The sequence below is a fragment of the Anomaloglossus baeobatrachus genome, chromosome 2 (genome assembly GCF_048569485.1).
Source record: "Anomaloglossus baeobatrachus isolate aAnoBae1 chromosome 2, aAnoBae1.hap1, whole genome shotgun sequence".
In the NCBI taxonomy this organism is placed as follows: domain Eukaryota; kingdom Metazoa; phylum Chordata; class Amphibia; order Anura; family Aromobatidae; genus Anomaloglossus; species Anomaloglossus baeobatrachus.
The window spans coordinates 397,197,773-397,222,439 of record NC_134354.1 but is presented as its reverse complement, the minus strand read 5'-3'; the positions used below and the strand labels follow the sequence as shown (position 1 = coordinate 397,222,439).

Genomic DNA, 24,667 nt, shown 5'->3' with positions numbered 1-24,667 from the left:
TTAAAAGGAATTTGTGTGCAGGTGTTTGCTGTGTAATCTGAAGTTAGCATGCTGTAATGGTTAACACACAGATTTCAGCAATGCATCTCTTATCACACTGTGTGCTGTTGTTTACCAGTAATGTTTGTGTTAGATTCAGGAGATTATCATTAATGGACTAAGTCAGCTATAGGTCAACTAGTCCGGCACGCCCCTTGCTGTGATTAGCAGCTCACTGTCTATAGACATTGTATATATAGAGCATGATGAAGGAGGGGGCAGCTTTCGCAGCTCTGGTGCATCGCTAAGTCTAAAAACTTCGTGTCTGAACTGCTGCAGCCAGTAAACAAAGTGATACATTGTTTGATTCAGGATCTCTTTGCCTACAACATGCTGCTCTCATGAAGTAGCAAAAAGCAGCTGACAAATTCTCTTTAATCGTAACATCAAAGTGGGTTCTTTGATACAAGTACTTTAAAATTAAAACCGAGGAGCAGTTGAAACATGTCAACTAACTTGCATCACACTCATGTTTGTATCTTTAAGTTAATAACTAATAAAGTAAGCTTTTATTTATTTACATTTTTTCTTGCCACCTTTTGTGTCATATTTTTTGCATACGGTAGCTGTACCTGTATTATAGCCTTCCAAAAACCAACTGAAAAACATTTCAAGCATTTTCAATACTTTTTTCCAGCACTGTTATGAGAGTGCCATATAATAGAATATACAGGACCATTTGTTTTTCCCCAATCACTCTGATGGTTGATTATTGGTAAGAATGGATCAGGGGTGGACATACCTTTGGTGCAACCTGTACAATAACACAGGGTCCCAAAGGGTATAGGGGCCCATTTCTACCTTCAAAGCAGGTGTAATTGTGCTTTTTGATGAGATCTTGGGCTGCAGAGGGTCCATATATTGTTCTTGCACAAGGGCCCATTTCTGTCCGTCTGCCAGTGGAATGGGTATGACGGGACCCACAGGGCCTTGGGAATACTCGTCACTGGGCCGGTGAAGGTCAGGGAATGTCACGGGTGGCCCTGCCTGGTTTCGAACCCCGTCGGTGTCAATAAAAGGGATGGATAGTGGGATGATGGTGGGGATGTTGGGAGTAGTTGTCTCGTGACGCCACCTGTGGTGTGTGGCCAGGGATTAGCCGCCGCTGTGGGTGCTGTCCTCTGGGGCGGAAGGGCCCCAGCCGATCCTGGATAAGTCGGAGGTCACGACCGCTATCAGAATATGTCCTTTCACAAGGATTACCCCTTGATGAAGTGAAGAACCTGGGCTGAGCTTCCTGCTCCAAGTCTCACGCTCTAAGAAGAAAGAAGTTGAAGAGAATGGTGTCGTTGTGTTGCCAGAACTGTAGTCCCAACTTGACTCCAGATTGTGTGAATGTGACGCCCTGACAAAATCAGGTTGTCACAGAAGACTGCATCCATCTTCCAGATCCAGGATTCTCTCCCCTTTGGCCCTCCATCACAACCCCACACAGATACACACCAGCCACAAAGCCTAGTCACCCCCCAAGGACAATAGGGATACACCAGTGGGCGGGGCCAGGTAGATGGTGACACCCACCTAGGGGTTCTGAGGTGTCAGGGGAGGGTACAAGGGAGTCTGAGTCAGAGGGCAGACAGAGTGAGTCTGCGGAGGAGTTCAGAGGGAACAAGACAGAAGAGCGTGAGGAGTTGAAGTGAGAGGACAGTAAAAGTCAGTAGTCGGGGGTTGTAGCTCCCGGACTACCAGACTAGTGGAGCTGACTAGGTGGCAGATGGCAGAGCAGGGCCACAGGCGACGGAGATCCGGTCTCGGGAGACCTTATGCGGACCGGGGCAGGGTTGTAGCACCGACAGTGGATCCGGTCCGGAGGCTGTGCACAGTTAGGGTACCTGGATCCTAGGGCGAGGACAGCTTCACGCACCTTTCCAATTGACCAGCAGGGACAAGATTCCAAGTCTTGTCGCACCAGCAGCCCAGATAGAGCGAGACGGAAGCCCAACGCGGGGGATAGGGTGTCTGCAAGTGGCTGCAAAAATCCCAAGGGTCAGATCTCGCGGGTCACAGCTCCCACAGCAAAGACACTGGGAGTGGACTTTCCTGTTTCATGCAGACTAGTCAACACACGAGACACCAAATTAGAGTGCAGGAGGAAGGCCCCTGTTCTGTTCACCGGTGTGTGGGACCCGAGCACACCCCTCCGGAGGCTACCGATATCTGGCCATTGGTTTACTACCTGGACTCTGTGTGGTTTATTCAGACAACAGGGAGTACACCGGTACCATCCGGTCCAGCCCTGCAGACTGCGCCCCAGCATTCTATTCCACCTGCACCTGGGCCCTGGGATTACACCTCCCCTACCCGTGGAGGGGATACCATCAAGGTGCCCCGCTCCATCGGCCCCGGGCATCCCATACAAAGGCAGTGGATGTGTTACCAACAATCACCGCAACCCACGGGTGGCGTCACTGACAAATCCTCCCCTGTAAATAACCCCTTTTCACTTGTGTGCGACAGACGGGTGCTCAGGCCCAGGATCCGGTTCCCCCTCGAGCCACCGCAACGACCCCGGATCCAAGCGTCCCGAGCAGCCCTCCCCCTTTGCCGCGGTCTGTCCCCTGCCCGCAACATGAAGGTTTCTCCTACTTCTACCCCAAGTGGTACCTGCCCCCCAGGTGGTTGTCCTAGTGACCGGGAAAGTCCCATGCCTGGTGATGGCCACCCCCAGTCTACCCTAGTCCAGTCCCCAGTGAGAAGGCACCTAAGCAGTATGTAAAGTGAAATATGGAAACACCAGTGATTAACCTCCTCCTCACCCAAGATGAATACTGCACCTTAAATGAGATGCAGTACCCTGTGGTAACTGAAGCCTCAGCGGCGCCACAGGTACATCAGCCAACAAATACTGTATACGAAAAAAGATCCCCCACTGGTGGCCTCCCTAATTCAGCTAGATTATTGATGCAGTTTGTATTTATTAGATTAATTACCCCAAAGACAGTGGGGTCCAGACATGTTCTTGGTCTCCGGTTAAAGCTTAGACCACCATAAGATTTTATATATTCATCTAATTAAATTCTTCACTGTGCAAATTAGATACACGGCTGTTCCCTTGTTTCCCTGTCGAAAGCATTATAGTGTATTATACATTGCTAAGATTGTAATTTTCTAATTACATGTCTGGGCTCAATCCTGAGCTAAAATTAAATGCAAAAACAACACATTTGTTAGATGAATTAGTGATATTAAATTGCAGTGCTTCTCCTGCACTGGTCGAGCTTCGCTGTTCCAGCTGTGCAGACCTGTCATTGCTCCTGGGGAAGTGACAGAGTGAACCTCAGGCTGCACACGGCCCCTGACATGTAAAGGCCATCAGAACAATCACATTAGGACCAACCTATTGGAAAGCCCTGTATGTGACCAATCCAAGCCTGCTCCCAGCTAACCAATTGCAGCCTGCTTTACATCCCATCTACTAAACTGCTTCAGAGGGGTTTAAATGTGGTACCTTAGTGTGATGCCTAGTACAGCAAGCAAATCAACACACTTTACTGCACACATTGCATCTGGAAGCCAGCAGCGGACACGGTTTATCATTTATTTCATGAATCCGACCTATTTGGGAGAAATAATGCACACACACAGCAGGCAGCCAGAGCATCTCATGTAGGGAACTGCATTTATATGCAATTAGTGCTCAAGTTCCCAATTATGCAGTGCCGGGATAAATCCTTTCATTGGGAATCATCAGCTGATCTGACAAATGGAGCATGCAGATGTATTGAAGAAGCTGTGGAATTGTGTTTAAAAAGAAGCTTATCCTGATCCTGCAGTCACACAAGGCTATACATGCAAGGTAAGAAAATGAATGGCGGAGAATAATAGCACAGCTCCTATGTCTCCCTGTGATCTGGAATTCCATACTCTCCAAATGTGATCTCACATGTGGTGGTAAACTAGTGATGAAGTGGTCAGCGACAAACCCAACATATTTCTTCTTAAAAAAAAAATTTCAATTAAAAATAAATAAAAAAAATCAGAACCAGTTTGCATGTGTGCTACAGCTTTTATAGTGAGGTGTATATATTTCTGTCGTTATGTTAGGGGTGGATGAGGGTTTGTATACCTATTCGATCATCATCGGAATTAATCCAAGCAATAATAGCAATTGTGGAAACTGGCGGAATAGCAGCATCGATCACCGTCGCAAATTATTATTGTGATTTCATTGTAAGGAATAACGTGTTCAGAATGCAATGTTGTAACAGGAAAAAATATCTGTAAAATATACAAAATATCTTATTGTGCAAATTGGCTATTTAAATGATGGCCCTGATAGTAAATCAGTCTGAAGGTGGGGGATAGCTAAAGAGATGATTGCATTTGTATGGGAGAATCAAATCCGCACCAAATCCAACTCGGGCTTCCAAATGTTTCCTCGTTGCTTGCTTTCCAAAGCATCACTGACTGTGTTGGTCATTTCTGTGTCGTCTAGATGTTTTGTTCTACTAGATCTCAAGAGAGAGTGAGAAATGCCAAATTATTAACACCTATGTATTTATTGATCCCGAAATGTAATAAATGTTAATTGTCATGTTGTAGGGGGTTCCAAGAATTCAATATCTTGCCGCTGGTTCCTGCCCCTTAATCAATATCATGCTGTCTTGTGATAAATCTCTTATGCTCTGGGTGTAATTGAGGCTTGATGTTTTGGTAGGTGCTATTGTTAGCTACAAAATACCGAATTTCTAGTGGCGACAATCAGAATGTTAGCTCCTGGCTTCTACATTAGGACACCCTTCACAGCACCCTTCACATTAGGGCACCCTTCACATTAGGGCACGTTTCACAGCACCCTTCACATTACTGAACCCTACACAGCACCCTTCACATTAAAGCATCCTTCACAGCACCCTTCACATTACGGCACCCTTCACAGCACCCTTCACATTAAGGCACCCTTCACAGCACCCTTCACATTAAGGCACCCTTCACAGCACCCTTCACATAAGGCACCCTTCACAGCACCCTTCAGATCAGGTACCCTTCATATCAACCTTGCATTAGGGCACCCTTCACATTAGGGCACCCTTCACAGCACCCTTCACAATAGGGAACCCTTCACAGCACCCTACACATTATAGCACTCTTCACATTAGGGCACCCTTCACATTATGCACCCTTCACATTAGGACACCCTTTCCAGCAGCCTTCACATTAGGGCACCCTTCACAGCACCCTTCACATTAGGGCACCCTTTGCAGCACCCTTCACATTAGGGCACCCTTTGCAGCACGCTTCACATTAGGGCACCCTTCTCAGCACCCTACACATTAGGGCACCCTTCACCTTATGGCACCCTTCACAGCACCCTTCACATTAGGGCAACCTTCAACTTATGGCATCCTTCACAGCACCCTTCACCTTATGGCACCCTTCATATTAGGGCACTCTTCACAACACCCTTCACATTAGGGCATCCTTCACAGCACTGTATCCATAGCACCTATGGAAGTAATACAATCTAATCCCATTAAATCTCGAAAAAGAGGAGATCCATCATTACTGGTATTACATGTTGCCCCCATCTAATGAGGGGTGATGTTTTTTTACCATAATTATTTTACAAACATGGATCCCACTCTATTGGAATAAATAAAACCTGAGCAGATCACACAACAGGCATGTACGGAAAGCCTGTATGTAAAGCAAACATAAATTAATTGTGCCTGGAAGATCTCTTGGCTGGCAATATTTATTTACAGTTCCACTTAATTACCATGCTCGCCCCAGGCCGGCTAAACATGCATGTTACTATGGTGTGAGGGGAAGATAAGCGGTTGCCAAGCACCTCTGGCACCGCTATTCTTAACTTGTCCTATTCATTTTCCACCCGGCATAATCTGTCAGAAGATTGTCTGGCAGCCCACATAGATATGACAATGTTGGCCAGCATCTTAAGACTACATGGACGGCTGCTTTATTTGCTCATTTATTCTTGTAGTAACAGAGTTTGGTAACTATAAGATCTGGATGTATCACGGATTCATCATGAGTCAATAGTAGATTTATTCTTTCCCGTCCACTATTATTATGCAGTTGGAAGCACGGATGATAATATTGGAGAAACTCACTAAATATGTTATACACATAGCACAATGTCTAAATTATATCTAGTCATTTACAGTTCTTCCACCCAAAATATATTCCAACATGAAATTAGTAAGACTATATGCCCACAGACTTAATGTAGACAACCCCTCTAAATATGAGTGTTTTCTATGTTAAAATTAAAACACTGATACTCTCACCTCTAATACCGGAGCCATTCTAGCATTGTTGGCACTCACTCATGAATTGTCAAAGATCGTCACTCACTTTCGTCTTTTTTTTTTCAATTTATTTTCTTCAAGGTATCATATACAATAGTGACTTGTTTTGATCTACTCCCTAGATACTGTGATACAACAGATCTATGGATTCGATCGAAAAACGTCACTATTGTATATGATGACTTGAAGAAAATAAATTGAAAAAACAAGACAAAAGTGAGTGCCGATCTTTGACAATTCATTATATCTGGAGTCCATTCTCTGATTCGGGCACCATGAGGAAGGGGTAGAGCCCACCTGAATATATTTCTGGTTGTCTCGGGGCTTATGTGATGTTGTTATGTCATGCGCTGGTCTTGGTTGGATCTCATATAAGACCATCTTAGTCCATGGCATAGGGCACAGCAGTCAGTGGGGCTTATGTACAGAAGGAATAACCAAATACTTACACATTTTTGAGTATTATTTTGAAAAACTATACAATGTGTCCACCCATATCCTGTCCACTGCCATTAACTTGAGAACGGCAGCAGCTATAGGCATAGAAGTGGTGTCTAGGTGTAGTAAAGTAGCTATGCGCTACGCAATGAAACCACCTATTGCACCACCTGGTGGAAAACAACGGAGTTAGCATTTTTATCTCAAAAACGGAATGAGACAGAGAAAAAAAGTGCATTAAACAATTGTAGGGCATTATCAATTTAATATGAATCGACACCTTGCATACAGAAATGCTATGATTTGGAACCCATGACCCCCCCCAAAACATTGAATGCCGCTCCTACTATCTTGATTGGTGGTGCGCTCCAAAAATACAATTCTTGGTCACGCATATGGTGCTCATTTAACTTTGATGCTCAAAGTGGCCACCGTCAGCAGCAATGCACATCTGGACTCTGGACAACATACTGTATCTTGCTGCACATTGTGCAATATGGTAGGTGATACGTTTGCACAAGCATCTGTGATACGTCATCGTAGGTCCTGCAATGTTGGTGGAGGGGTCGCATACACCTGCTGTTTTATGTGACCTCACAGAAAGAAGTCCAATGGGGTCAGGTCAGTTGAGCGTGGAGGCCACTCCATGCAGCCACCATACCCAATACTTGTAGGAAGGTCTCCATGAGGTATCGCTTCAGGTCCACAGCCTTGTGAGTTTTACACGTTCTAATCATAGCATTTCTGTATGCAAGGTGTCGATTCGTATTTAATTGATGATGCCCTACAACTTTGTAATTCACTTTTTTCTCTATCTTGTTCCGTTTTCGAGATAAAAATGCTAACCAGGTGGCGCAATAGGTGGTTTCATTGCATAGCGCATGGATACTTTACTATACCTAGACACCACTTCTATGCCTATAGCTGCCGCCATTCTCAAGTTAATGGCGGTGGACAGGATATGGGTGGACACACTGTATAAAATGTTGTCTTTTAAATTTACATCTATATACATTAAATAAATTAAGCAGTACATTTACATTGCCCATCTCTACAGCTTGCGTTGTTTTTCCCAATCACAAACTCAGTACCAGGGTGCAGTTACTTACTACAGTCTTTTGCTGCCCCTTCTGAAGACATCCTGGTTACTGATTGTGAGGCAAATCCCGGGATATGAAGATGAATTATGACTCCAGTCATAATCCCTCATCACTCCCTGGCAGTGCCCCCCTCCCTTCTTGTTCTCAGTGTTCCACTTACACCTCCATGGCCATGTCCTGTGATATGGAAATTAGGTGGCTTAGGGACAATGGACACAGGATGACTCCCTGCCGTGACCCTGTAGTGGGGGCTGCTAGCTAGTTAGCAAGGCTATGGAATTAGCCAGACAGAACGACTCCAGTAAAAAATGGTTCATATCTCGCAAGCCATATTTCCGATAAATATGGCAACCATAAAAATGGTGTCTCCGCATGCGGACGATGCCGGCACACCCTTTTTATGGGAGCAGGACATTGGGAAATGCCCCAGGCGTGATATCAGCCAATGGGGAACTGGCAGACAGGTCATGAGTCCCCTCGTTCTGTAGCTAAATTCATAGCTGTCACAATGAGAGCGTTGGCGTCCGCCTACGACGCTCCCAGGCAAAGTTATGGCCCATATTCCATGTTGTGGATTGTCCATAACTCAAGCCAGGGGTGGAGCAGTGCTCCCTCTGAGGTCACTAAGGTAGGAGGGGACCTGGATTTGCCCAGGTTGATAACCCTACTTCGGCCATTTTCCAGTGTTCTTTTCGCTGGGGGCACGTGTAGGAAACATCTGTGGGAAGGATCCTAGAAACCTGGGTACAGCGCCCCCCTGTGGCCAGACGCAACAAGGTAACTGCTGGGACTGTGTATGCCTGTTTGTAACCCATGCTTTGATTGTAACTGTACTCTGACATATGTATATTCTGTAGATTCCCTATTGTATATATTGTAGTTTCTAGTGTGCTTTAGGCTGATTAAATTATATAATTAATCTTGGGCTGTTCTGTTATCTCGATCTTGAATCCCACGTCTGTGTGTTCGGCTAATAGTTACCGTAAATCGGTTGGTGGCAGCGAATTGTGCCAAGGATTATTGTGGGGAGGCCAGTGAGATTCGGGGAGATTTTATATATTCCGCCCGCGGAGGTCGGGGGAATATATACCTTACTCTCACCGGGGACCCTTCAATAATCGGCATAAGTAGTATAGCGGCCTCCTTGCTTATTGTCGGGCAATTCCATAATTGGCCTGACTATAAGAGGGGCGCTAGAGAGCGCGTCACGTGCTCTGTCTGTCGGTCGGGAGGTATAAAGGAGGGGTGACCCCCACTTGTTACCCCCCGATTGTGACGTACTGGTAGCCAGCGCGGGGGATTTCTGAGTGACCCCCCCGGTGGTTTGTGACACTGATTGATAGACGCCTTGAGAGATGTGAGTGCAGTGTCGGCTCTCTTTTCTATCTCCGCTACTGTACATGTGACCTAAGAAGATATAAGGGGGGAGATTTAGTATCAGTGAGTGACTCCAGCACCAGGGGGTGCAGAATTATGTGATTTGGCTTAAGGTAGAAAAATCTGTAAATACAGCCTTAGTGCTGGCTTCACTGTCTCCGCCTGTGGATGAATCAAGCATCAAGAGGAAGTCAGAGCTGTGGCTGTCCGCTGACTTCCTATTGATGCTTGATACATCCGAAAGTGGGGAGGGTGAAATCACAGCTTATTGGGTGCAAAACTCACGTGACTTAACAACATCCCGTGAGCCCCGAGAGAGTGAGTGTCAACACTACTGGAATGGCACTCACACTGAAACTGATTATACCGTAAGTGTTTTATTATGATGGGTGCAAACTCTCAGAGTAGTGAACAACCCCTTTAAAGTGGCTCTAGACAACCTCTGGTTATATGAAAATATAATATAGCTTTGAAGCCCACCATATACATTAGATGGCTGTTGGCTGAGCAACCATCTTGACCAGCTCTCCATTACATAGGAACACTCATTCAGCCAATCAGTTCCGTGTTCTCTATCAGAGAACTGTCACCGGCAATGTCTGTTTATGGCTTAACTCTGGGTGAAAAAAGCAATCGGCAGTCTAAAATCAAACATAGACTGCTGGGTGGACCTGTCGATATCTGCATGTTCGGCTGAAATTAGATCTATGTGTATGGGGACCTTTAGGGGTACTTTACACGCTACGACATCGCTACCGATATATCGTCGGGGTCACGTCGTTAATGACGCACATCCGGCACCGGTAGCGACATCGCAGTGTGTAACACTAATGAGCGACGATCAACGATCGCAAAATCTTTCCAAAACGGTGATCGTTGACATGTCGTTCATTTCCTTAATATCACTGCTGCCACCGGTATGAAGTTGTTCATCGTTCCTGCGGCATCACACATCGCTATGTGTGACACCGCGGGAGCGACGAACATCTCCTTACCTGAGTCCACCAGCAATGAGGAAGGAAGGAGGTGGGTGGGATGTTACGTCCCGCTCATCTCCGCCCCTCCGCTTCTATTGGCCGGCCACTTAGTGACGCCGCAGTGACGTCGCTATGACGCCGAACGCACCTCCTCCTTGAGGGAGGGATTGTTTGGCGGTCACAGCGACGTCGCTGACCAAGTATGTGCGTGTGACGCTGCCATAGCGATAATGTTCGCTATGGCAGCGAGCACCAAATGTCGCACGAGCGACGGGGGCGGGAGCTAATGCGCTCGACATTGCTAGCTATCGCTAGCAATGTCGCAGCGTGTAAAGGTCGCTTTAGACTTCCATAGTGGGCTTGATTTACCGCTTTATATTTTTTTAGGAAATCTGACAAACACAGAGGTCTTTTGCTATCAAATTACAATTGGATATTCTTCATTCTTTGTTCAGAGACATGTGGCGCCCCTGAGGCTTCCGTCACCACAGAGACATTGCACCTCAGCCAGAGGTGTGATGTCCCATCCTGGGTAAGGACAGGAGTAAACGCTGGTTCACAGGCAAATTCACACTACACCCATTGTTAGGCATATTTTGGGACCGGGGATAGTGGCAGCTACCCCCATGCTGCATGCTGGGGGGCCGTAAGACCCATCTCTTCTCCCATAGGGTGGGGCCTAGCAACAGAGAAAGTGGGAGGAGCCAACAGAAAGAAAGAGCAGATACAGGAAGTTCAAGTGCAGTTGAAAGGAGTTTGTGAAGGCAGTAAGATGGAGTGAGCTGAGAGGAGTGAGAAGTGAGGAGTTAGAGAGAGAGAGAGAGGTTGATACCTCATAAAAGCAACAGAAAGTGAAGCTTCCTGGTGGAGACCCTGGGGCCCAGCTAGGCCCAGGTGACACCACAGACTGAAAAGAGCGGATTCCAGGGCCACTGAAAGGCTTTCCAGCTCCTGGCCTGTTCCACTAAATCATCGGGTGGAGTGATCAGGCTGCATCCAGGGACGGTCCCTAGAAACCAAGGAAAGAAAGACATTTCCAAAGTAAACACCGAAGGCCCAGGGTGGTTGCAAGTTCCCAGGGCCACATCCCACCGTAGATACCCTGTGAAGAGGGCAAGATTCCATCCAGGCAAGCCTTCTTGACCAGAACCTACAGTGGAGGCCGAGACAAGTTTATCTACAAAGGTCGAGGCTTTGAAGCCAGTCTAGGAAGGAGACACAACCAAGGGTGCACCGGCATTTACTTTCAAAACCACCTGGGATCGGCGGAGGTCCCTGACAGGAGATCCCAGCACACCAGTGGGCGACCAGTTCGCTGCAGCCATGAAACAGTGAGTAAAACCTTGAAACTGCACCCTCTGGTGTTGCCTCCTTTATTCCGCCCTGCCTGCACCATCCACAAAAGCACCATAGACTTTAAATAGCACCAACGATTGCCCCGGGGTACCGCTTCACCTGTGGGGAGCAGAACCTTCCCAGCTACTAATCCATCAGCCCCGGAGGTCCCATTCAGCAGCGGTGGCTGCATAGCCGCAATCCACAGGTGGCGTCACGAATATTCCACAAACTTTATTATTAATCACCACTCCCACAACTGCCATATTAGTTGACCCCGCCAGGGTCACGGAGTCGGGCCCCGCCACCACTGACTACCCCCGGACTAGTCCGGCCCGACACAGGGTGTCCCAAAGCCCTGGGGTGGGCGAGTCAGACACCTACTACATAATATAGAACTTAAGGTCCACTGCATGACAAGTCTGATTACTCCATGGTGATTAGCAGTGAAGAGTGTTATTTAGTTTTTCTAGCATGGTTAAAAGTTCTCCAAGGCTAGAGAAAGTCCACCTATTTTCATATGACCATTTTCATCAGAGTGCCAAATCTGATTTTCATCCATTTTTTGGTCCAAGAGTCTATTTTTACAATCAGTGTGGCATCTATTTTTCTGTTATGCAAAAAAAACCCCAAAACATTTTTAGTATATAAAATTTATTTGAAAGCAGCCGATCACATTATAAAAACATAATAATTATGTGATTACTACAGTAAATATTACTTCGTTTTTGTCAAACTAGAAAGATAATAAAATGACTGCCTTTGGCAAAGTGTTCACATTTCTCATACATACAGAAACTTTATATATGTAAGAATACATGAATTCATTATACTTTCACTAATACGGTATAATCTGTAAAGAACATGGGTTATTTTATAGGAGTGTATAGTGTATGATATTAGGTTATGCAACACCATTTCCCTAGGGAATAAAACATTAATAATACATCTTACTATCCATGATTTATACTTCTATATATAAAACTGTGTATATACCAGAGATAATATATAACAAAAATATAATAATTGTTTTTTTTAAAAATAGCACCAGCATGTTCCACAGCTCTTTTCAATAAAGCAAGGACATACTCAGACAACAGAGCCGGCGTCATCACCTAGTCAAATACTGGGGCCCTGGGACAGCCTGGGGGGCCCACTCGCTGACATCAGACCTGCAGGCCCCGGGGTGAGTTCTGAGGACCGCAGTGCTTGGGCTGGCAGCCAAACTATCCTGGATAGTGCGGTTGCCAGCCCTTTAAGCCACACTGGCACACAGCATTCACTGCTGAATGTTCCGTGCTCCTCCTGGAGTGAAGTTCATCTGTGGGCGGAGCTACCGCGCTTGTGCTCCAGTCCCTCGGATGAAGAGGAGGCGCAGCTCCAGCCAGCGTCCCCAGCACACTGAGCACAGAGCATGGCCTCCCCGGCTGTATGGGGCCCCCCTCCACCTTAGCTGTAGGTTTCTCCCCCTCTCAATCTGTATGGTGCTCCCCACTCCTCCCCACTCCTGAGCTGTTTGTGCCCCCACTCCTATGCTGTATGTGCCCCTCCCCCCTGAGCTGTATGGGCCCTCACTCCTGAGCTGTTTGTGCCCCGACTCCTGAGCTGTATGTGTCCCTCTCCCCTGAGCTGTATGGGCCCCCACTCCTGAATTGTTTGTGCCCCAACTCCTGAGCTGTATGTTCCATCCCCCTTGATCTGTATTCCCCCCCGAGCTGTATGTTCCACCCCTCCATATTTATGCCCCCACCTCCTGAGCTGTATGTTCCATCACCCCGATCTGTATGTGGTCCCACCATCCGGATCAGTGTAGGCCCCCACACCTGATCTGTATGAGCCTCCACTCCTGATCTGTATGTGCCCCAACTCCGCAGCTGTATGGGCCCCCCCTCCTATGCTGTATGGGCCCCTCGTAGTCGTATGTGCTGCCACCCCAGAGTCGTATGCGCTTCCACCCCAGAGTTGTATGCTACCCCAGTAACATCTATACCCCCCAGTAATATGTATGCACCTCAGTAACATGTATGCCCCCAGTAATGTCTATGCCCCAGCCCCTCCTTACATTTATATACTGCAGCCCCCAGCCCCTCCTGTGATATATATACAGCAGTGTCAGTGTGCTCTGTGTGCCGCCATGTCTGTTAGTGACAGCCACCAATCAGCACAGCACAGCCACATGCCTGCATGAAGCTGTGCAGGAGACAAGCGAGGGAGGTGAGTGAAGCTGCTGCCGGCTTCCCCATATTAATAATTTCACTGATATGTCTGTGTGTGCATGTATTATGTGTCTATGTATGTCATTGTATGTGATTGTGTATAGATTTATGTCTGATTATATGTATTTTTTGTGAATTTGTTTTTAAATATGTATATATACGTTTGCCTGTATGTGTACATATCTGTGTATGTGCGTGTCTGCATATGCATGGGGCCAACTGAGACTCTTTCACCCGGGGTCCACAAAAACTAGAACCTGCCCTGACAGATAATAAAGATGTACCGCCCCTGCAGCAGCAGTCGGACTGCTCGGATCCGGGGTTGCCGTGGCTCGACGATCTCCAGACCCAGGGGCTCGAGGTCACCCAAAAATAAAAGGGGGCTATTTACAGGGAATTAATGTTTGTGACGCCACCCGTGGTTCGTGGTAAGGGGAGTACCGCCGCTGCCGATGGGAGTACCTGGGGGGAGATGGAGTGGGGCAGCCAGATGACAGTCCCTAGGGGAGGCCCCGGGACTCTGGACGTTGGAGGCGTAGGGGAGCGTGGTGCAGGCCAGGCAGGGAGATTCAAGGGAGAGCGTACTCACTCAGGCCTATGGATGTTGGTGCGACCATTAAGCAGACTCTGACACAGAAGTAAACCAAGTCTCAGGGGGAGCTCGTCCAGGAATCCGTCCCCGTGGGTATTGATGATGGTCCTGGATCTACCTCCATGCACTAATTTAGAGTGTTCAGAGTGACCCCTCAGCCTAAAGCTTTCAGGGTTCCACTCCCTATGGGTAGTTAGAGGAGCTAGGTTCTCGATGGCTGACACTTGGGATCTCAGTGGGCTGCATAAGCTGGAAAGCCCTGTCCCCCTCGTTGTGTTGATACCTTCGATCTCTGAGCTCTTGAGGAAAGTTCATAAAGAGACTATTCTCCACAGGTTAATTATCAGGTTGCGTGAAGCTACTCCCTGATCTAGGGTCCAGTACCCCACCGTACTTGGTATCGGTTCGGTTACTAGATTTTCCGGTGCCGACCCATTCTCCCAAACTAAGTCTGGCACCCCTCTCTAATACCCTGTGACCGGGTTTCCGACTCCTCCGGTCCCACCGTCTGCGACCTAACCAACGTCTCCCAGGAAGCTCCAACTCCCTCCAGCTCCTTACTCTCTGAGGGCTACCACTCAATTGTCACAGCCCCTCCCACCAGTCTGTCTGACCCCTAGGTGGGTGGCCCTGTTCCAGCTAGACTACCCACTGGTGTGCCTGACAGGGTGTGGTGTGAGGTGTGGCTAGGATTTGAATGCTGATGGAGCAAAACCAAAGGTTAGGATCCCAGAACCATAGGGGGGTTGAGCTCTGCACCAAAAGAGAGAGGAGTGCAGTACCCTGTGACACCCTGACTAGTTCAGGGGCGTCACAAAGACAATACAAAGTAATACATAGTTCAACAGTTACAGGAATGAGGGCCCTGGTAGCAAGCTTACAATCTACAGTGGGTGAAATAAGTAATGAACACGTCACCAATTTTTTGAGTGAATATATTTCTAAACGTGTGATTGACATGAATTTCTCACCAGATGTTGGTAACAATCCGTCCAATCCACACGAACAAAGAAATCAAACTATAGATGTCCATGAATTATTAGTAATAATGAGAAATGGACACAGAGAAAATGTATTGAACACATGAAGAAAGAGAGATGCAAAAAATCATGGAAAATCATTACACCTGCTGAAATCTGGTATTTAGAAAGAATTTGTTACAGAAAAAATTCTAAACTACTGAAGGTTACAGTAAGCACTTGTGAAGAGCAAGCACTACCATGCTTGGTTCATCAGTACTCAGACGTTCGGATGGACTCAACTCCTGTACCAATTATAATGAAAGTCAATGGGGAACTCGAGCATTTTTCTGAAAGATATTCTGGAAAAATGCTCGAGTTTCCCATTGACTTCCATTATGTCATGATCCAGGCTGGCTTTACCCTGCTGCTGGTTCCACCCCGCTCTGGTCTAGTCATGTTAGGGGTTAACTTCCCTTGCCTCGTTCTGGATCCCAGGACGCTATATATTGCCTCTCTACCTATGGCTCAGTGCCAGTGATATTTCTGCCTTGCAGTGTGTATACTGGTTCTGGTGAGTGTTCCTGATCTGTTCTGCCTCCCTGCTACTGTGTCCTGACTTTGACCCTCCGCCGTTTGTCTGCCTGCCCCAGCCCCTGACTTCCCTCTCCTGTCTGTTGTTTGTGTTTGCCTCTGCATACCTGATCTCCCGGCTTCTGACTCGGTTCTGCTTTCTGACTTTGATATTGATCCTCCCTTTGCAGGGACTCTACTTTCCTGGCTAGACCCTGACTGTTTCACTACTCTTTTGCCCCCTGGGGATTCGCCTGTTAACATTGCTGAAGTTACTCTGCTATACTTCAGCTGCCTTTCGTTAGTGTTTTTGTCTCTCCTTCACTACTCTGCTGCCACCTAGTGGGGATTAAGCTGTACTGCGTCTTACTAGCCTTTGTACAGCGTGACACATTATTTACACGTGTGGAGCCCATCTGAGCGTCCAACTGCTCATTACAAGAACTGAGCACCCGAGCATGGGAGTGCTCGCTCTTCACTAGTAAGCACCTTTGGGGCCATAATTTGGAAGTGGAAATAACATAATTTCACCATAAACTGGGAACCACTAGTTGGTCACCGCATGGTTTCAGACCAAGGAGTGAAAGGAATTATTCGAAGAGTTGTCCAAGAGTCAAGAACTACATGTGGAGAGCTATAAAAAGACCTGAAATCAGCCAAGTACAATTGTTTCTAAGAATACAATAAGAGTGTTTAAAATTGCTCAACATCATTTAGATAAACCTATGAAATACTAGGAGAATATAGTGTGGTCAGATGAGACCAAAACTGAACTCTTTGGATGCCATAACACACACCATGTTAAAAGGCCAAAAAGCACTGCATATCACTCCAAAAACACTATCCCAACAATGAAGTTTGAAGGGAGGAACATATCATGGTATGAGGCTGTTTTTAAGCACACAGCACTGGCAAACTTCATATACTTGAAGGAAGGATAAATGGACAAATGTACAGAGACATTCTTGATAAAAATCTACTGCCATCTATCAGGTTGATGAAGATGAAATGAGGGTGGTCATTTTGGCAAGACAATGATCCCAAACACACAGCCAAGGAAACTCTTAACTTGTTTCAAAGAAAGAAAATAAAACTGGTTGAATGCCCAGCCAATAACTTGATCTGAATCCAATTCAAAATGTATTGAAGGAACTAAAGCTCAGAGTTCATAAAAGGAGCCCACGATATCTTAAGGAGTTGGAGTGGTTGTGTAGAAGAATGGTCCAAAATCACACCTTTGGGATGCATGCGACCAGTTTCTCCATACAGAAGGCTTGAAGCTTCATCACCGACAAAGGCTTTTGTACGAAGTATTAATTTTCAGTAAGCGTGTTCAATACTTATTTCCTGTATTATTTCTCATTATTGCACATCACTAAGTTTATGGACATCTGTGGTTTGATTTATTTGCTTGTATGGAGTGGATGGGTTATAACCAACATTTAATGTGAAATTCATGTCAATAGCACTTTTAGAAATATATTTACTTAGAAAATTGGTGATATGTTCAATACTTAATTCACCCACTGTATAAGGAATTTTGAAAGCCAAAAAGCAGATTTAGAACCATTCTGAAGACCATCAAGGCCTTTTCGTGTCATAAAACAGTTGACTGAAGGTAGAGATCTGTGATAAAGTTGATTTTTTTCGATGTTTTAGTAGGGTGCAGTCCTTAGAAATATGCACATGTCAAATGACAGATTGGCATCCCCTCTGACCAGGCAAGAGATCATAGCAGAGGTTGAATGGCAATTCATTATTTTAATTTACGGCATTGTAACCCACAACATCAGCAAGATGGACAGATCAACCATGAATGACCAGTAATTGAGAAAACAGCCATCTAAAATCACTTTTGTATAGCCAGGTTTAGGCCCTCTGAGAAATGAAATGGCAAATCTATATTATGGGAGAAAACATGCAAAAAAAAACCCCATTTATTACAAACTATGGGACCTGTACTAGTCAGAAACAACTATTGTGCCTCCAGAAATCTAGAGACCCATTCACATGTAATCCTATGAATGAGCGATTGTAGAATGGCTTTTAGAATGGTTAGCTCATCTCATCATATCTGTATCATTGTTTTTGACAAATGAATGCTCTAACAGTTGCTGTGCACAATGCACACTATTTAGACAGTATAATCCTACATTACATAATCTGAAAAGGTGCTAAATTTATCAGTGTATTGTGGTTGAATAAAATTGTGTGCTTTAATAGACGCTTTGCTCTAAGTTCATGGTACCTAAGTTGGCTTATATTGCAACGATAATTTGCATCAATATTTTTGTTCAATTTTAGTTCATAATGTCATGCTGCTTTATATTAAGCTTCGTGGCTTTTCATAAAGGCTCAAAAAAGACTTAAGGGTGCTCTACATGATGCGACATCGATAGCTCTAGCTAGCAATGTCGTGCGCGATAGCACCCGGCCCCGTCGTTTGTGCGACATTTGGTGACCGCTGCCGTAGGGAACATTTTCGCTACGGCAGCGTCACATGCACATACCTTTTCAGGGACGTCGCTGTGACCGCCGAACAATCCCTCCTTCAAGGGGGAGGTGCGTTCGGCGTCATAGCGACGTCACTACAGCGTCACTAAGCGGCCACCCAATAGAAGCGGAGGGGTGGAGATGAGCGGCCGGAACATGCCGCCAACCTCATTCCTTCCTCATTGCCGGTGGACGCAGGTAAGGAGATGTTTGTCGCTCCTGCAGTGTCACACATAGCGATGTGTGGTGCTGCAGGAAACGACGAACAACATCGTATCTGCAGTAGCAACGATATTATTAAAAGGAGCGACATGTCAACGATCAACGATTTTTGACGCTTTTGCGTTCGTTGATCATCGCTCCTTGGTGTCACACGCTGCGATATCGCTAACGGCGCCGGATGTGCGTCACTAACGACGTAACCCCGACGATTTATCGTTAGCGATGTTGCAGAGTGTAAAGCACCCTTTTGACTTCATAAAGTTTCTGTTAAGCCAGAATGCTGTTGCATTTCTGCTATATTATGTGTCCATTGCTTCTTTCGCAACCTCTTAATAGGTTGGAGTCGAGGAATCTGTGGCTATGCCATAAATGTCTAAGATGAGAACATTTTTAACAAGAATAAATAAATCCTTTATCAGTGACGGTAATAACCAAATAGGATTCCAATATACACAGAATACATATTGGTCTTGGTAAATAAATAGATGGTGTGTACACAGTATATACTGTATATTGTCATAGAGAAATTATAAAATCTATGAAACATCACTTTGGTCTCTGGCGGAACTAATCATAACTGAGGAAGAAAGAGAGCTTGCAATCTAACACTCCACATGACCCCTATGCAGCTGACCCCTTTCCTTTGGGAAACAGGTAATTAAAGAGAATTCAAATAGGTACAGTGGCATGTAAAAATGTGGGTACCCCTGGTCAAAATTATTGTTTTTGTGAATAGTTAGGCAAGTTGAAGATGAAATGATCTCTAAAAGGCATAAAGTTAAAGATGACACATTTCCTTTGTCTTTTAGGCAAAAAAAACTATTGTCAGCATTTACATTTTAAAGTTAGCGAATAAGGAAAATGGGCCAATGCAAAAGTTTTGGCACCCTGCATGGTTAGTACCTAGTAGCAACCCCTTTGGCAAGTATCACAGCTTGTAAGTTGTTTTTGTAGCCAGTCAGGAGTCTTTCAATTCCTGTTTGAGGGATTTTCATTCTTCCTTGGAAAAGTCTTCCAGTTCTGTGAGATTCCTGTGTCTTCTTGCATGCACTGCTCTTTTGAAGTCTAGACACAGATTTTCAATGATGTTGAGATAAAGGGACTGTGTGGGCCATTGTAAAACCTTAAACTTGAAGTAGTCTATTGTTCATTTTGACATGTATTTAGGATCATTATCCATTTGTAGAAGCCATTCTTTTTTCAAATTCAGCTTTTTTTTACAGATGGTGTTATATTTGTGTGATGCCCAGGAATATGGAGTTCTCGGTCCCGGGCAGTGAATATCTGGGGAATGTCACTTTGGTGGCCGTTACCCGGTTCCGTGCCCTGGGCCCTTTTTGAAAAGGGGAAATATTTACAGGGGATTGGAATAGTGTTCACACGTGACGCCACTTGTGGTGTTGAGGCTATGTAGATGGAGCCGCCGCTGCACAATGTCCACTACTGGGGCTGGTGTTAATGCCAGCCTGGATGTTAGACCCTCCGCAAGCAGGGCCGGGCCCCAGAGGGTAGGTGAAATGACGGGTGGCGGAAGAAGGTAGTCCACGCAAGGGATTCAGTGCAACTGGTTCTTTACTCACTTTCTGGTGGTAACTGGTCACACGAGGCCGGCTGGTTTCACCTTCAGATCCCCTTTGTCCCAGTGCCAGTTTAGTAATCTGGTGCCTTTTTCACCTGCACCTGTCTCTGGTTGGTGGGTCCCTGTGGTGTAGAGCAACTGGGGGTCCCCGTCCAGTGGTTTTCCACTGCAGTCCGTATGACGGTAGCGTGAACCCTGTGGAGTTGGAGTCTCTAGTCCTGTCCCCGGTTCTCCCTTTGCTACTGAGTCTCGGATTTTTAAAGTCAGCGAGGTTTTTGATGGTCCCCTCGCTGTGCAAGTGTTATGTTATCAGGCCTGCCTGGAGCTTCTGCCTGACCTAGGGTCCTGTACCCCGTTGGTGCATAGTTCCGGGAGTACTCCCCCGTACTCCACCGGCAACTACCCTCCTGGACACCAGGTTACTGTTCACTCCAAGTCAGTGCGTCTGCTCACTTTCACAGTCACCTCTAGACTCCCACTGTCTTCCTGACTGTCCACAGTCTGCCCCTCCCATCTGGTCTTCCGGGGCCCTAGGGGGTAGGCCCTACATCCTGGTGAGGATGCAGAACCTTGTAGCTCCCTGATGGCTTCTGGGGCGCTACATTTGCATCAAGAACTTGTTCAAATTTCATTGAATCCATTCTTCCCTGTACTTGTGAAATGATTCCTGTGCCATTGGCTTAAATACAACCCCATAGTATGATAGATCCACCGCCATGCTTAATAGTTTTTGAGATATTCTTGTCCTGAAATTCTGTGCCCTTTTATCTCCACACATACCTTTGTTCATTGTGGCCAAAGAGATCTATTTTAGCCTCATTGGTAATCAGAACTTGTTTCAAAATGCACCAGGCTTGTTTAGTTGTTCTTTTGCAATCATCTGAAGTTGAATTTTATGATGAGAAAGCAGAAGAGGTTTGCTTTTGATGACTCTTCCATGAAGGCCATATTTGTGCAGGTGTCTCTGAACAGTAGAACAGCGCACCACAACTCCAGAGTCTGCTAAATCTTGCTGAAGGTCTTTTGCAGTCAAGCGGGGTTTTGATTTTGCTTTGTAGCAATCCTATGAGCAGCTCTCATAAAAATTTTGCTTGGTCTTCCAGACCTCATCTTGCCCTCCACTGTTCCTGTTAACTGACATTTCTTAATTACATTTTGAACTGAGGAAAGGGCAACTTGAAAACTTTTTGAAATCTTCTTATAGCCTTATTCTGGTTTGTGGGCCTCCACCATTTTCATTTTCAGTGTGCTAGGCAGCTGCTTAGACTAATCCATGGCTACTGGTTTTTGCACAAGGATAGAGGAGGCTGGGTTTTTATAAAGCTGTGAAGCTTGTGTGGCGCCCCTGCGGCTTCAGGCGCCACAGGGTACTGCACCTCATCCGATGTGCAGTATTCATCTCAGATATGGAGGAGGTCGTCACCAGAATACAACCAACAACACACTCAAACAACACATAACACGGGAGCTCTTCCATTGGGACTGGGCTAAGGTAGGTGCCGGGGTGGCCATCATGAGGTATGGGACCTCTTGCCCACTAGTTCAGGAACCCGGGAGGTGTAGCACCAACAGGGGAAGTAAGGAGTCATCTAACACACACAAGTCAGTGAGAAGTTAGCTCCGGGCGCAGCCAGGTTACACTCAGGAGGAGATAGGCAAAGACACGGATAGTTCGTGACCCGTGGTCTGGAGCTGGAGGCTCGACCTGGGTTCTGAGGAAAGAAGGGGAATTCCAGCATTTGCGGGGAGTGCTGAAGGCACCCGTGACCCGTTCCACGGCCCAGGACCTGGGGTGGAGGGAAACCGTCGAAAGGTGACGCACAGAAGGAAACACCAACCTCGACCTCCGAAGTATCTGGGATCGGCTGAAGTCCATCACAGCGCAGCCTGGTACTCCAACGACGGTGTGTTTCCAGAGAGTAAAAGAACTTGAACGGCACCCTTTGTGTCGTCCCATTACTGCCGGCGCTCCCATCAACAATCAATCTACAATCATCAACATCTTCCCTGGGGCTTTAGCTCTGCCTGTGGAGAGCTGCAACACCCGAGCTGCGTCACCATCCGCCCCAGCAAAGAAGAGACTTCCCACAGCAGCGGCTAATACTGGCCGCACACCACAGGTGACATTGTGTCGCCCTGGGCAAGCCAGGGGACACAGGTCACACACCATCACACCTTACATCCCAGGTAGGAACATCTAAGCTAACCAAAAATCCTTGTTGCCTTCCTCCAGAGGCTGATGATGCACACCAGGGGGTGGGCCAGGCAGTTGGCTCCGCCCACCGAGGAGTTCACAGCTCTGGAGGCGGGAGAAGCCAGGCAGTTGAGCCCAGGCAGGGCTAGAGTGAAGAACAGTTAGGGGAGTGAAGGAGTAAACAGCTAAGATGAGCTAAGGAAGTGAAAGTCGAAGTGAAGTGAAGTGGTAAAAGAGAAGAGCAAGAGTAGTGACGGAGAGAAAGCCTGAGGTAGTCCAGCTGTGTGCAGGATAGGTCAGCAAGGTCAGCAACGGCGGTGACTGTCTGGAGGGGGACCGTTTGGAAGTTCCTGGAAGAACCCCGTAGGCTGTGTGCCCGGCGGTCTGGAGCAGTGTTCCGAAGGACAGTCAGCACCAGGGCAGGGGCCTCTCGGACCCCGGCAAGGCTTGGAGTCGCCATAATTTGCCGAATCCGTCAGTGAAGGGGACGTAGATCCCCCAACAACCAAGTCCCGATTGAAGGCAACAGCTCAGCCAGTGTAGGAGAGACACAGCCACCGCCAAGGCACCAGTTTCTTAGAGCCAGCGCCTGCGGGCAAAGAGTAGAGCTTCCCCGGTCCAGCTTGAAGCCGGGGAGCGGGTTACCGGTGGGGACCCATCGCAACCAACAAGTACACAAAGGTGCAAGGAAGAGGGACATCACCGTCACCTACCGGGAGAGCAAGTGCAGCCGTCCGTGGGACCGTCTTACCAGCCGTTTGGTTTACCGTAAAAACTGTGTCAATGTCTCAGGCTGAGTGAGTACCACAGTGCCGCAAGGCACAGCGCTGCCCCCGCGTCCCTGCGCCCACCAGGCCCTGCACCTCCCAAACCATCACCGGGCCCCGGGATCACCAACCCCTACCCACGGAGGGGCAACACAACACCTGGCTGCTCCGCATCACCATCCCCGGGACCCCTGTACTGAGCAGCGGTGGTGAAATCACCACAACCGTGGGTGGCGTCACGGACAATAAACATTTCCCACACCCAACAAACCCCTTTCACTCACGGGCGAGGAGTGCCGCTCGAGAAACCCCCGGGATCCGGCCCACCGCTCGAGCCACCACTGAGCAGCAGCCGCCGGACCCGAGCAGAAGGGGTGAGCGTAGTGTGCTGACACCCTCCTCCCCGCCCACGACAACATCACGAACAATTAACCCCGTCATCCCCATCCCTTCATCTTTATTGACACCGCCGGGGTCCCAAAATCGGGCAAGGCCACCGCGACGTCCCAGGAGAAGAACCAACACTGGCCCAGTGACGAGTAACCTCAGACCCCATGAGCGCGTCACTTTCATCACCTGGCCTTTCCTAAGAATGATAGTGAACCAGCCATAAGCCTAACAGGCTAATTAAGGTCTGAGTCCTTACAGTAGTCAAAGTTATCTGAGTTCACAAATATCCAAGGGTAGCCAAACTTTGGCATTGGCCCATTTTCCTTTTTGGGCTAAAATACAAGAGATCATTTCATCTTCAGCTTGCTTAACTGTTCACATTAACAGTAATTTTATCGAGGCTGCCCAAACTATTACATCCCACTGTAGCAGATGTGAGCCCAGCCTCAGATTCAATGCAGAAGAATGTGGAGAAGGGCAAATTTACGACCAGTAGAGAGAAGAGCCTTAAGGGGGCTTTACACGCAGCGACATCGCTAGCGATGCCGCCGGTGAAAGCACCCGCCCCCGTCGTTTGTGCGTCCCGGGCAAATCGCTGCATGTGGCGCACAATATCGTTAGGAGCCGTCACATGGGACTTACCTGCTTAGCGACATCGCTGTTGTCGGTGAACCGCCTCCTTTCTGAGGGGGCGGTTCGTGTGGCATCACAGCGGCGTCACTAAGCGGCCGCCCAATAGAAGCTGAGGGGCGGAGATGAGCGGGCCAAACATTCTGCCCACCTTCTTCCTTCCGCATTGCCGGAGGCCGCAGGTAAGTTGCAGTTCGTCGTTCCTGAGGTGTCACACATAGCGATGTGTGCTGCCTCGGGAACGACGAACAACCTGCGTCCTCAACAATCAATGATTTTTTGAAAAGGAACAACGTGTCAATGATGGACGATTAGGTGAGTAATTTTCATCGTTAACGGTCGCTCATTGGTGTTGCACGCAACGACGTCGCTAACGATGCCGGATGTGCGTCACGGAATCCGTGACTCCGGCGATATATCGTTAGATATGTCGTTGCGTGTAACTGGGCCTTTAGTTTGCACAGAAAACGAAAAATCCTTTGTCTACATTTTAGAAATTATGAAGGGAAGTTTT

At 47.2% G+C, this 24,667-nt stretch overlaps 1 protein-coding gene across 1 annotated transcript in view; it reads left to right on the top strand.

Moving 5' to 3' along the window:
* The first annotated feature begins 3,379 nt into the window (after positions 1-3,379).
* LOC142291505 (mannosyl-oligosaccharide 1,2-alpha-mannosidase IA-like) overlaps positions 3,380-24,667 on the top strand; it is a 259,237-nt gene continuing 237,949 nt past the window's right edge. Inside the window, exon 1 of the mRNA XM_075336074.1 lies at positions 3,380-3,835. The gene's annotated coding sequence lies outside the window, so the exon portion shown is untranslated. The remainder of the gene's footprint in view (positions 3,836-24,667) is intronic.